We start from the raw sequence: 13839 nt of genomic DNA on the forward strand, positions 1-13839 counted from the left end.
CTTTGCTAATGATAAAAATGACAAAGAAATAATAAAAGCAATGGAAGAACATGAAAATAAAACAGCAGTTATTGAAGATACAGAAAAAGTTAATATTTCCAATGATACGACTGTTAAAGAAGTAAAAATTGGATTAACGCTAAGTCAAGATGAACGCAAAGAGCTAATTAACTTGCTTAGTGAATTTGTTGATGTATTTGCTTGGTCATACCAAGATATGCCAGGAATTGACAGGGATATAGCTCAGCACACGATACCACTCATCCCAGGTATGAAGCCTGTCAAACAAAAGCTGCGCCGAATGAAACCAGATGTGGCTCTCAAAATCAAAGAAGAAATCAGGAAGCAATTGGCCGCAGGTTTCATTAGAGTATCCAAGTATCCGGAATGGATAGCAAATGTGGTCCCAGTTCCAAAGAAGGACGGAAGAGTCAGAATGTGTGTTGATTACAGGGATCTCAATAAAGCAAGCCCAAAAGATGGGTTCCCTCTACCTCATATTGACATTCTGGTCGATAATACAGCAAATCATGCACTCCTGTCATTCATGGATGGTTACGCCGGATATAATCAAGTACTGATGGCCGAAGAAGACATGGAGAAAACCACATTCATCACACAGTGGGGTACATATTGCTATACGGTAATGCCATTCGGGTTGAAAAACGCGGGTTCCACCTACCAAAGAGCAGCTACAGCACTCTTACATGATATGATGCATAAAGAGGTGGAGGTCTATGTCGATCATATGATTGTCAAGTCTAAAGATCGCCCAGGTCATATTGTCGCACTTCGCAAATTTTTTGCAAGACTCCGTAAGTACAACATGAGATTAAATCCAGCAAAATGTGCATTCGGAGTCACGTCAGGCAAATTACTTGGATATGTGATCAATTCTCGAGGGATTGAAATAGATCCTTCAAAAGTAAAAGCGATCATGGCCATGCCACCACCCAAAAATGAGAACGAGATTCGAGGCTTCATTGGAAGGTTGCAGTACATAAGTAGGTTCATATCAAAGCTCACAGCGATATGCGAACCTATATTCAAGAAGCTTAAGAAGAATGTCCCAGTCACATGGGATAATGACTGCCAAAAGGCTTTCGACAAAATCAAAGAGTATTTGGCAAACCCACCCGTGCTAGCGCCGGCAATACCTGACTTTCCTCTTCGACTCTACCTTACGGTCACAAGAGAAACGATGGGGGCGATGCTAGCACAAGAGATCGAAAGCAAGGAGAATGCAATCTATTACCTGAGCAAGAAACTCCAAGGATATGAGACGCGATACACGCCACTCGAGAAATTGTGTCTCGCACTTGTATGGGCCGCACAAAAACTAAGACATTACATGCTCACTCATACAGTGCATGTCGTATCTAAGATGGATCCTCTCAAATATCTGTTCGAGAAAGCAAAACTCAACGACAGATTATCAAGGTGGATAGTCAATCTAGCTCAATTTGACTTGAGATCCGTACCACAAAAGGCCATCAAAGGTTCTGCAGTTTTTGACTTCTTAGCAGACTTTCCGCTAGAAGAAGCTGAAAAAGAAGAAGATGAGTACGATTTCCCTGACGAAGATTTACTCATGACCGAAGACGATAGTTGGACACTCTATTTCGATGGAGCCTCAAACCAAAAGGGATGTGGTGTGGGAGTCTTGCTTGTATCGCCCAATGAAGAACACATCCCAATTTCCATGAAGCTTGACTTTGATGTCACCAATAATGCCGCAGAATATGAAGCATGCATTTTGGGATTAGAAACAGCTGTCGCCTTGGGAATCAAGAAACTCAGAATCTATGGTGACTCCTCACTAATCATTAACCAAATCTCTAAGAGATGGAAAGTGAGGAGTGAAAGTCTCGCTACGTATCAAGCTCATCTAGAAACTCTCACGGAGCAACTAGATGAAGTGGAATATACGTATTTGCCAAGAGAAGAAAACCAGTTCGCCGACGCACTAGCTAAGTTAGCATCAATGGTGCGAATTCCAGCTGACACGATCAGAATGCCACTTACCATAGAGAGAAGATATGAACCAGCTTATGTTCATGCACTTGATGATGAACAAGAAGAAGATGAAGAACCATGGTATACAGACATCCTCAATTATGTGACAAGAGCAGAGTATCCTCCTAATACTAATAAAAGGGCACGCCGTGCTTTGAGGCTCCTGGCCTCACAGTATGTGCTCATCAGGGGAGAACTCCATAAGAGAACCGCAACAGGAAGGAATCTCTTATGTGTAACTAAAAAAGAAGCACATAAAACCATGGAAAACCTTCATGCTGGTATATGTGGAACTCACATGAATGCAAAGATGTTAGTCCAAAAGATTCAACGACAAGGTTACTATTGGACTACTATGGAGCGAGATTGTCACGAGTACGTCAAGAAATGTATGAAGTGCCAAATCTATGCAAACTTACAGCATGTTCCACCTTCACTGCTCTACACGTATACTTCTCCATGGCCTTTCTCCACTTGGGGCATCGACATCATTGGAAAAATCACACCACCAGGACAAGGGGGGCATGAATTCATTCTCGTAGCAATCGATTACTTCACCAAATGGGTTGAGGCAGCCTCATATGCCAAGCTGACGGCAAAGCATGTAGCTCAATTCATTAAGAAAAATATTAAAAGCCGCTATGGGGTACCACATGAGATGATCAGTGACAATGGAACACATTTCCAAGCCGAATGCGCGGAATTGTTGCAGAAATATCACATCAAACATCATCGATCATCACCTTACAGACCACAAACAAACGGAGCAGTCGAATCGGCCAACAAAAACGTGAAAACCATCATCGAAAAGATGACGGAAAATTATAAAGATTGGCCAAGTAAGCTACATTTCGCCCTTTGGGGTTATCGAACCTCTGTTCGTACATCGACAGGGCTACCCCCTTTTCCTTGGTCTATGGCGTTGAAGCAGTACAACCAATCGAGCTCGAGATACCTTCTCTCCGAATCGCATTGGAAAGCCAACTAGATAAAGTCGACTGGATTAGAGCAAGATACGACGAACTGGTCTTGCTTGATGAAAAACGCTTGGCAGCTTTGCATCATGTCCAAACCTACCAACATCGTATGGCACGACATTTTAATAAAAAAGTCAAGACCAGGAACATCAAGGAGGGTGACCTAGTGCTTAAGGCCCTCCGCAAAGATGTGTTAAATCCAAGAGGAAAATTCAGACCAAACTTGTCAGGACCGTACATTGTTAAAGCCATTCTGTCCGGCGGAGCGGCACAATTGGTAGACATGGACGGTAACGGCTTCCATAATTTAACCAACTTGGATCAACTCAAAAAGTTCTACGCCAAGTCGCATGGGTTCATGACCCAATAGAGCTACGTCTGGCCTGATTCCTTTTTAGGATACGTAGGCAACCCCTCAAGGGGGCCCGGCCACACTAACATAAAAAAAAAAAAAAAAAAAAAAAAAAAAAAAAGGGTACATATGCCGCGACACGGGAAGAATTCCCGTCTGACGGGAGAAAATCCCGTGTCACGGCAAAATCTGAAAAAAAAAAAAAAAAAAAAAAAAGGAGTTTTGCCGTGACGCGGGAACTTCAACCGTGTCACGTGACCTTTTGACCGTGACACGGCAGTTTTTTTAATTTCCCGTTTTATTTATTGACGCATTTGTTGCGAATTTCCTGTTCTAGCTTTGTTCTTCCATTGCGTCCGACTCCTTGACTCGGATAATATATAAAAGTCATTGTAATTTTTATTTAAGAAATAAATGCGCTATTATTATTAAAATAAATGCGACTACAATATTGGCATCATACGCCTTATTTTAAATAAAAATTAAATAATAAAATGCAAAGCACTATTGATCTAATCTCTCTTCTCTTTAGGAACATCCTTCTCTTGCTCAATTAGGTCGGCCCTCACCATTAGTGTGTCTTTTGTAGCCCGAACCGTCACACCCCTAGTCGAGCTTTCGCCCCTTTCACCTTTCTTGAACTTTTTTGGTTGTTTCTCCCTATACACCATCTTTTCCTTACCCTTTCCTTTCACATAGGTCTTCTTCCTTGGCATCTTAGGAGTCTTAAACTCAATTCCTTGTGTTCTCGGACCTAGGCGATCTTTAAGAGGAGCTTTCTTATCTCCAAGACGACTCTTCACATCAGACTTGCGTGATCCGAATCGTTCTCTCTTGCTTCTAGGGTTCAACCATGCCTTGTATGCACTAGATAAAGGAGGAGGAGCTTGGTCACTTGCAGAAACGGTCCACAAAGGTCTTCCAATCCAATAAGTCTCGTACTTGTGAACGTTACTTTCATGCAACGATACTTTACGAGGACTATCGTTATAGCGTGGAATTACTTGTTCAAGTCCATACTGCCGCATCAGTCGAGAAGGACAGTAAAAGGTCAATTTGGAGATACTAGGAACACGGCAATATGGTGTTTCATTCGTGCCAACCATCCTAGTAAGCCTCCACCAAGGCACCACCCAACGAATGGAAAATTCTCTCTTTGCAAAGAAATTTTTCCAATCTTCATACGACATGTTCGCAGAATAATTCTTCTTCCTACGGACTAAGTCGTTAGGGCCATATTTTTCAATGTCATCGGGGGCTTCAAATAATTCCAAACGCTCCATCAACCAAATCTACAAAACAAGAACATTAATCATCAAAAAAAAAAAAAAAAAACAAAAAAAAAAAAAAAAACCAGATTCCCGTGACACGGCAGTTTTGACCGTGTCACGGCAGAACCTAACCGTGACACGGTGACTGTTTTGTGTCACGGGGGCTATTCAGAGCGTATTTTTACCTGTAATAGTACCAGAGAGCCCTTCCTGATGGCTTTCTGGTCAGATTTTGCCTCGTCTAAACCACGAAATATTTCTCCAAGGCACGTCGGCATAGGAGATCTTCCGGATTCTACATGCTCAAGCACAGACGCTAGACAAGCATGTCCTACCCTACCGTTTGCAAAAAGTAGCTTGCTAAACATGCAAAAAATATATGCCCTTCTACGATACACATGATAAGACTCAGAGACAGGGCGATTAAAATATAAGTTCGCAAGTTTTTCTATGTCTACTTCATTACCACAAACAATTCTATTTAAATTTGGATCTGTTAGATTTAGACGGCGTTCAAAGTCTTGGTAATAGTATTCACGTAAGGTAGGCATGGCTATAAGATTCCTAGCAGGAAATCCAAAAATTGCCCCAAATTCCTCCGGCAGAGGACATATTTCATCATAATCAAATTTGAAACAGTGCGTTTCTGGACTCCAATAATCTAATGCTGCCCTAAGAAAATCATGTTCAATAGCTACATGTCGCAGGGCTAGCAAACCCCTGACATGAAACAATTCTAACTCTCTTTTTTCAGCATTAGTCAAAGAATAAGACCAGTCGCGCAATGTATTATCAAAATTCTGAGACATGATTATTGAAATATGAAATTCTAAATTATTTTGTGTTTCGTAATTATGAATATCATGAATAATCTGGTCTTATTTTATAGCAAAAGCGCTCGAAACTGCCCAGAATTTATCTTTTCGCACGCGTGGATAAAACTGCTGAATAATAAGCTTCCCGTGACACGGGAAATTCCACCGTGTCACGGGAATCTTTGCCGTGACACGGCAGGTTTTGCCGTGACACGGTGAACAGTGCCGTATCACGGCACCTTACGCGCCTGCTTTTGTTTCATCTTTTCCGTATCTATCCGGATTTTTTTGTATTTTCTTATCTTTAACATTTGTTTTTTTAGTCTTTTCTGAGAGTTCTATTCCTAATAAAATTCTCACCTTTTCATTTTATTTTTTTATCTTTATTTTCCGATGCTTTTTATTTTTTATTTTTATCTTTATTTTACGATGGTTTTTATTTTTTTATTTTTTATTTTTCTCTTTGGGGAAGATTTTTTTTAGTCATTTATTCATCATTTTATCTTTATTTCTTTTATTTCTTTTCTTTTGGGGAAGGTCGGTACCCTCCATTACTCCACTTATGTCTTCTTTCATCGTGTCATTACTAAGTACACAATCATACACAAAGAGTCTCAAAACACACACTAACACACACAATAGTAGATATATAAACTGTAAATAATATACAAAGAGTCGTAATACATAAATGTATCAAGTGTCATCACAGTATCCACATAAACCCTCGGTCAAAAATCTCTAGAATCAGAATCGGTCTCATCTTGTCCCTGTGCACGTGGACCCCCCTGTGTGTATGGAAACGGCGAACCAAAGAGTCCCTCGACCATCTGAGTACGGGGAGTAGCGTCCCTACTAGTCCCCGCAGGCCCAGTAGTAGTCAAGCTCAAAGCAGGACCCGTCCGGCCGGAAAGCGGAGTAGACTGGCCAAAAGAGACTGGAATCGTCGGCGAAGGCATCGTCCCATATAGCGGAACCGAGAACAGGCCCGACAGTGGTGGAGGAACCCCGGATAATGGGGCCGAGAATGAACCAGGATCCAAGGGAGAACCAAACTCAGGAACGGGAGGCTGTGAAAATGACGGACGCTAAGAAGACTGCCCTTGCTGCCACTGAGCCTCCTGGAACGGCTGAGTAGTCTGCGGCTCTCGCTGAGAACGCCGGTGAGCCTCAGGAGATCGTCTACTACGACCAAGCTCCTCCTCGTCCGAGCCTCTGGGCCTCGAGCGCGAGCGGGACCTCCGTCGCTCCTGAAAAAACACAAAATCAAAAGGTGTCAATGATGCAAAACAAAACAAATGGTAGAAATGAAAAAGTAATAAGTGATACCTCAAGGACGTCGCTAGAGCTCCGACAACTCGCACGACGCCGAAGTTTGATAATGCAATACTTCAGCGCGTCCACCAGCTTCATAATTCCCATCACCTCCGGACGGTTAGGCTGAGGACAAAACAAAGAAAAATCAATAATAAGCAGCATTAAAAGAATGGATAATACGTCGAAGAAAACTCACCGGCTCAAAAGCCTCAGGCATTGACTCCTGCGCCTGTCTATAACCCTCCGGCGCGTCAGCAATATGGTCCTCCGTGATACCGATCGGCCTAGGGTAGCGGACAGACTGTGGAGGAATTTGAATCCTCCCCACAGGGTGAATGGTCGTCTGAAAATATGATCGAATAATCAAGTTATTCTACTATTTAAAACAGAGACTAGTAAAGAAGATTCTCAAAATCATACCTCGGGAAGACGGGGTGGAGGAGCCAGAGAGGGAAGCAAATCCCGCGCGTAGTCACTCTCTATGTGAACAAGCTCCTGCCACGGAAAAGTGTAGCGCTCTCCCCTGTTGATCAACCCTCTGATCAAGCGGGAGTCCAGCATCGACTCTGGCGGGGAAGAAGGCACCACAAAGCGATCGCCGCTATGCTGACGGACGACTCGCTCCCCCAAATACCAGACGAAGCGCCCAGTACCAACCAAAATGGTACGGTACACTGAAAGACGTAGGGCCTCGGGCAGATCAGTCATCCCGGCCCAAGGACGATACTGAACATCAATGGGAACCTGAAAACCATAAAATGTTAGGCGTGAAAAGACAGAAACAATATCAGAAGGAAAAAACGCAACAAAGCTAATCCTTACGCCAACGGAAGAGGTGCCTCGGCGTAGTACCCCACGAAGCGCCGGAACAGACTCCACCCGTGACTCTCCTCGGTCACGCCAGCTGGCCCCGACAGGGAAGTCATGAACCACTCCCCGACGCCGGCGAGGAGCCAAGCCTGGGAAGTACTCATAGAACCATAACTGCAACAAAAATAACATTCAGCATACGAATCGAAAGGCCGAAATGGAACAAGAAAGGGAAAAGATCATCACCTCTACGACTCTCCACAGGCCGTAAACAGTGACAGGGGACTCGTCATTCAGCTGACGGCAGCCATGACGTAGAGATAGAAGAAGATCCGCGTATCCAAGACTGGCCCATCTGTAGGATCCTATCTCGGGAATCCTGGCCAAAGAAGGGAGGTAACAGAGGAGCACGCGTGAACTCCTGTCAGGAGAGAGGGTCATAGAGATCAGGATCAAGATGAAGATCCGCACCCGCTGCTCGGCCGTCGTGTCCTCCATATCAAAGCCGCGAGCAAGAACTGAAGCCGACTCCGATCGTCCACTCCTAGGACCACCACGTGACACCGGACGAGTCCTGATGTGCTGAACGATCGGACCTAACAAATCAGCTACCTCAGCTGATGTCAGGATAGATCAGACATCTGGCCTACTGCTCGGTCGGTAAAGCGCAGCCCGCTGATCATACTGAAGTCTAAAGGGGTCACCGTCATCTCCCCCCAGGCAAAGTGAAACGTGTTGGTAGTATCTCAAAAATACTCCAACAACGCACGAACAACCGTCGCGCCACAACCCCGGGGGCTGCGAAACCCTACAATCTCCGCATAAAAATCGACCAAGCCAGACGCCTCCCATAGGGCGCTCGTAGCAGGATCCTCTGTAATGACCTGGTGAAGTTGAGGAATCAAATCACCGGCCCCGGAACCATGTTGGCGAAGTGTGCCATCAACTATGCCGGAAAGTGCACGATGAGAAACGTGGTTTTCACGGCAGAAAACCAACTGGTCTGGAGTCCTGGGAGGCGGAACCCACCTACCCCTACTCGTAGAAGTCCGAGGGTCGGACTCCAAGACGTCGTCGTCCACGCCCTCAGGGACAGTGGGAGTGTCCTCCCGAAAAGCCCGACGCCGACCGCGGGTAGAAAGGTCGCAATCTCGTCGTCTAGGCATGCTATTGTCAAAATCTAAATGTTTAGCATCATTTCCTAAACATTTAATTCAAATTGCATATTTATAATAAAATCTAAATACTTAGCATCGTTTCCTAAGCTATTTAGTTGTTTATTGAATTATATGCTAAATTTTATCAAAATCTAAATGTTTAGCATCATTTCCTAAACATTTTAAAATTGCAAAATAATAATCAAAATACTCGGCATCATTTCCTGAGTTATTTAATTGTTTATTGAATTATACGCTAAATTTTTACCTCAAGGCTAAAAATTGGCAAAAATTATAGTATTTAGTTTCTCCATGACAAACTTATACTACAGTGCTCCTATCCGCATGATACTATGTTCTCCATGACAATATAGTACATTTACATCAACACATCATTTCACAAGATTCATCACTATTTTTTCACCATTTCAAAGCATGAACATTATCTCACAAAGTAGCACCCAAAAATGGTGATTTGCTCAATTCTCCATCTAATCATGCAATATTTATCTCGAATTTCTCACAATCACACATGTACACATATACAAATAAAATCATGGCAAGAATTTCAACATAAAGCTTCAAAATCAAAAACCCCCAAATTGATTTTTTTTTTAGGGTTTGTCATGAAATTGTTAATGTGAAGCAAATTCAAAGCAAAAATCAAAGGGAACTTACATGGATGTGTGTAAAAAGTCGAAAATGAGGAGAAGATCGAGGAATTACAGCAAATTGGTGAGATCGAACTCCAAAATTCAAAAACAAATTCCCGGCCACCAGCACGACTGCCGCGACACGGTCAACAATAACCGTGACACGGCGAAGCAGTCCCGTGTCACGGCGAGCTTCAAAGCTGACGGAGCTCCGATGATTTAGGCGGCAGTTCCGGCGGACACAGCAACAAAAGCAGCAAACAACAACAGCAAGGCAGAAGCAAAACGAGACAAAAGAAAATAATAAAAAAAAGAAAACAAAAATCAGAACAACCGTGTCACGGTTGCCCTTAACCGTGTCACGGTAAGCTTTGACGGCCGGCGGTTCACCTCAAACGTGGCGCGGCAGTTTTTGGTAAGAGAGAAGTAAAAATGGTGAAGGGTGAAAACAAGTGTGAAGAAGCAAATGTGAAATGGTGAAGTGTGAAAGCAAGTGTGCGAATTTAAAGACAGAAAAGGACAAAAAGAAAAAGCAACCGTTGCTTTGACTAATTCAAACAGCGAAATAAAAAAGAAAAAAAAAAAAGAAAAATAATAGGGGTCCCGTGACACGGTATACTAGTCCCGTCTGACGGGAATCCCTGACCGTGTCACGGGAACCTGGTGACGTGGCGCGACAAAACTGAGCTTGGTCAGGGAATATTCTTGGCCTTTTGACCAGTTTGATTGATTTTCCGAGCTTATTGGGCGATTATTTTTCGCTAGAATTACGCGGAAAATCTCAACTGATATTTAAGGGGGACTAAAATTACCATTTTACCCATAGCAAGTGTCAAAGTCTATTTTTCGGCATTTTAAGCATTCACTTATCAATTTTCAGCAACCGTCGTTTTCCTCAGGCTTGGAAAATGTTATCGGTGGATTTTTCTTCAAGTATAGAGAACCGCCAAGTCGGCTTTCCTCAGGCTTGGAAAGCGTTATCGGTGGATTTTTCTTCAAGTATAGAAAACCGCCAAGTCGGCTTTCCTCAGGCATGGAAAGCATCATCCGCGGATTTTTCTTCAAGTATAGAAAACCACGAAATTTCTTTGTCGGCTTTCCTCAAGTATGGAAGGCATTATCGGTGGAATTCTTCAAGTATAGAATGACACCAAATTCGTACGTCGACTTTCCTCAGGCATGGAAAGTATTATCCGGTAGCTTTCTTCAGGCTTAGAAAGCTACCAAACTCATCTGACGGCTTTCCTCAAGCATGGAAAGCATTTCAACAAACGTCATCCGGTGGATTCCTTCAAGCATAGGAAGCTACCAAATTCATTTGTCACCGATACACTAGTGTCAGATATGTATTCTATCCCTTTACTCTTTTATCTGTAGAACTAACATTTTTCTGCAGGTATCGGCGTATACAGAGTGATTTAGGATCGCAGAACGTCTTAAATCATTCTCCGTCCCTATCGACTACTTTGACTATCGTTTTCGAAACTGACGTTTCTACAAACTCAGTCAAAGTGGGGGCTTCTGTAGACACCTAAAAATGTCTCCCGAAAACCAAGCCCGATGATAAATAACCTTTCGCCTCCACTATTGGTCGGGTTTAGTATTTAATCCCGAGAGTGCTTAAAAAATCGTATTTTATTAAATTCATATATTTGAAAGGTCCATGGATCAGTCTTGGTGTTTGGTAAAAGCATAGTTTTAATTTGTTAATTAAATTTAAGCCCAAACCTTTTTTTTATTTTATTATTATTTTATTATTTTTGGCCCAAATATTTTATTTATTATTTTCTCATTTTAGCCCGAATATTAAGAGTCAGAAAAAAGCCCGTAATTATCAATCGGCACTCAAAAAGCCGAAAGAAATTAGGGTTAAAAAATGAATTTAGACGGAAAAGTGGACTGGAGTTGACCGTGTCACGGTCAGGCTTGACCGTGTCACGGGAACACTTCCCGTCTGACGGTGGGACTTCCCGTGACACGGGAGGTCTGCCGTGACACGGGAAGCTCCGCGTCCTTTCCGCGTAAACCCTTAACGCATTTTCCGTTCCGTTTTCTGAAAATTTCCCGCGACACTCCAAAGACTGACCGTGTCACGGGAACTTGTACCGTCTGACGGTACAGTCTAACCGTGTCACGGTACACTCTGACCGTGTCACGGGATATTTTTTAGGGTTTTTTTATCATTTTAGGGTTCCGTGTGCTCTCTCAGCACATTTCCCTATAAATACCCCCTCATTTCTGATGAACGGGGGCAACCAGAATTCGATTATTCTTATTCTTCTCTCTTCTATGCTCTTAACCTAAACACTAGCCTACCCTCTTCACTTCAAAATTCCCTCTTCAAGCACTCAAAGGAGTCCATATTTTACTCGAGGTTCTATCCTTAAACCAAGGCGTAAAAGGTAGAATCGTTTGAGGGTTTGGCCCCAAAATTAATCTTGTTTTTATTTAATTTAATTTAATTTTTGTTTTATTATTTCCTTGAAGTTACTGACTCGTTTTATTATTTTGTAGTTGCAAGCAAACAGATTAAAAGTAAGAGTTATGCTCTTTTTATTATTATTTTTCTAACGATTTTTTTGTTGTTAGAATAATGATTAAATTGGTTCTTTTTATGTTTGTATTAATTCTATTATCTATTTTGATCACAATATTGCATGTTAAAGGGAATATGTAATTGAAAATCACGACTAATAAGATAATTTGGACAACCGGTTTAGGTTCCTTTTTAATCTTGTTGTTTAATCAAGTGATCACCAAATATTTAGAATTATATGTGCATTAATTTTGAACCAATTTAGTTAAATAATAGTTTGGAGCGAATTGAATTATTGTTTGTATGCCTTTGAGATCACAGGAATGTTTTTCACTATAAGAATCGAGTAGAGGCCAATACGGGCGAATGTGACTCCATGACTCACTTCGTACCATCATCCCCGATCCTCCTTTCGTGGTTCCGAACCATATGGAGTTAGTAATCTCATGGATTATGAATGGGGTGTAACCTTCACGAGTCAATCGTTGCCTTCGTTGTCCCTTTATCGTGGTTGCCTTTTATGATCCGTGAACGGTTTACAAGTTCCTAAAAAAACTTGTTGGCGGCTCCCTACTTTATTTGTCCCTAATCGTAATGTCAATTCCCACTTCCTATGAGTGCCAAGCATATTCACAACATGCTTTTTAACGTAGGCGCACTTCGAACGACGCCTACAACGAGGCATCAAAGTAAGTGCTTTAATGGTTTTAATTGATATTATGATGTAGAAATCATGTTTATATTGTTATTATGATTCTTAGTATCATGTTTAGGGAAAAGGTTATAATATCAAATATGCTTATTCCTGCGATGCTTCCTATGTTCTTCCTAATATTTATGATTGTTAGTATCATGTTAGGGTTAAAGATTTGATTTTTATTGCTTAGTGACATGCTAGGGTTTGCTATTAATCTTGTTAGTATCATGCCTAGGATCTTGCTATTATTATGCTTTAATATTAACATGAACATGATTATGATTATAATTGTTATAATTTATGATGATTATGAATATTATTATTATTATTATTATTATTTTGATAATGATTATTTTATTTATGATTATTATTATTTTGATTATGACTATGATTTTATAATGATGATTATTATTATTGTTATGATTATTATTATGATAATTCGTGATATTGATTATTTATTATGTTGCTTGTTGCTTAATAATTATTCTTTATTGCTTGATCACACCTTTTATGCATGTTTAAAGGGAATTTGGTACTTGTAATCACGCTTAATAAGATATTTAATAATCTTGTTTAGGGTTAATGTGATTATAAATTCAAGTGATCGCCAATAATAGTTTATGTGTGCATTAATATTCAACAAACATAGATAAACAGGTTTATGGTTAATCCTATTAATTGCATGTTAGTAAAAAAACGCACATGAATACAATCAGAATAAAGTAGAAGCCTATTATTAGGGCATGTTCAATCTCTTTTAGGTTGGATTTGTACCTTCATCCCCGAACCCTTATTTGGTTCTAGACCTTATGGAGTTGACGATCTCTTGGATCGTTAAGGGGTGTAACCTTCACCTTGTGAACGGTTTACAAGTTCCTAAAACTTGTTGGCGACTCTTTTGCTCTATCTTCTTCCCTTTTAGACGCCACCGTACTTTAGTGTATGACCACAGTGGGGTTCAAGCTAGGGGGTTAACGCTTTAAATCTATTCCCTACATAATGCCCCTGCCACCTTTCAACGTTACATGATGAGTATCTTTTCTGATTTCATAGAGTCTATCGTGGAATTCTTTATTGATGATTTTAGTGCGTATGGTTCTTCATTTGATGCCTATTTAGTTAATCTCACTAAAAATTTTAAAAGATGTGAAGAATGCAATTTGGTAATAAATTGGGAAAAGTGTAACTTTATGGTGACTGAGGGAGTAGTTCTTGTTCATATTGTATCTGATAAGGGTGTA

This window comes from Chenopodium album, chromosome 7 (genome assembly GCF_948465745.1).
Source record: "Chenopodium album chromosome 7, dcCheAlbu1.1, whole genome shotgun sequence".
Taxonomy (NCBI): Eukaryota; Viridiplantae; Streptophyta; class Magnoliopsida; order Caryophyllales; family Amaranthaceae; genus Chenopodium; species Chenopodium album.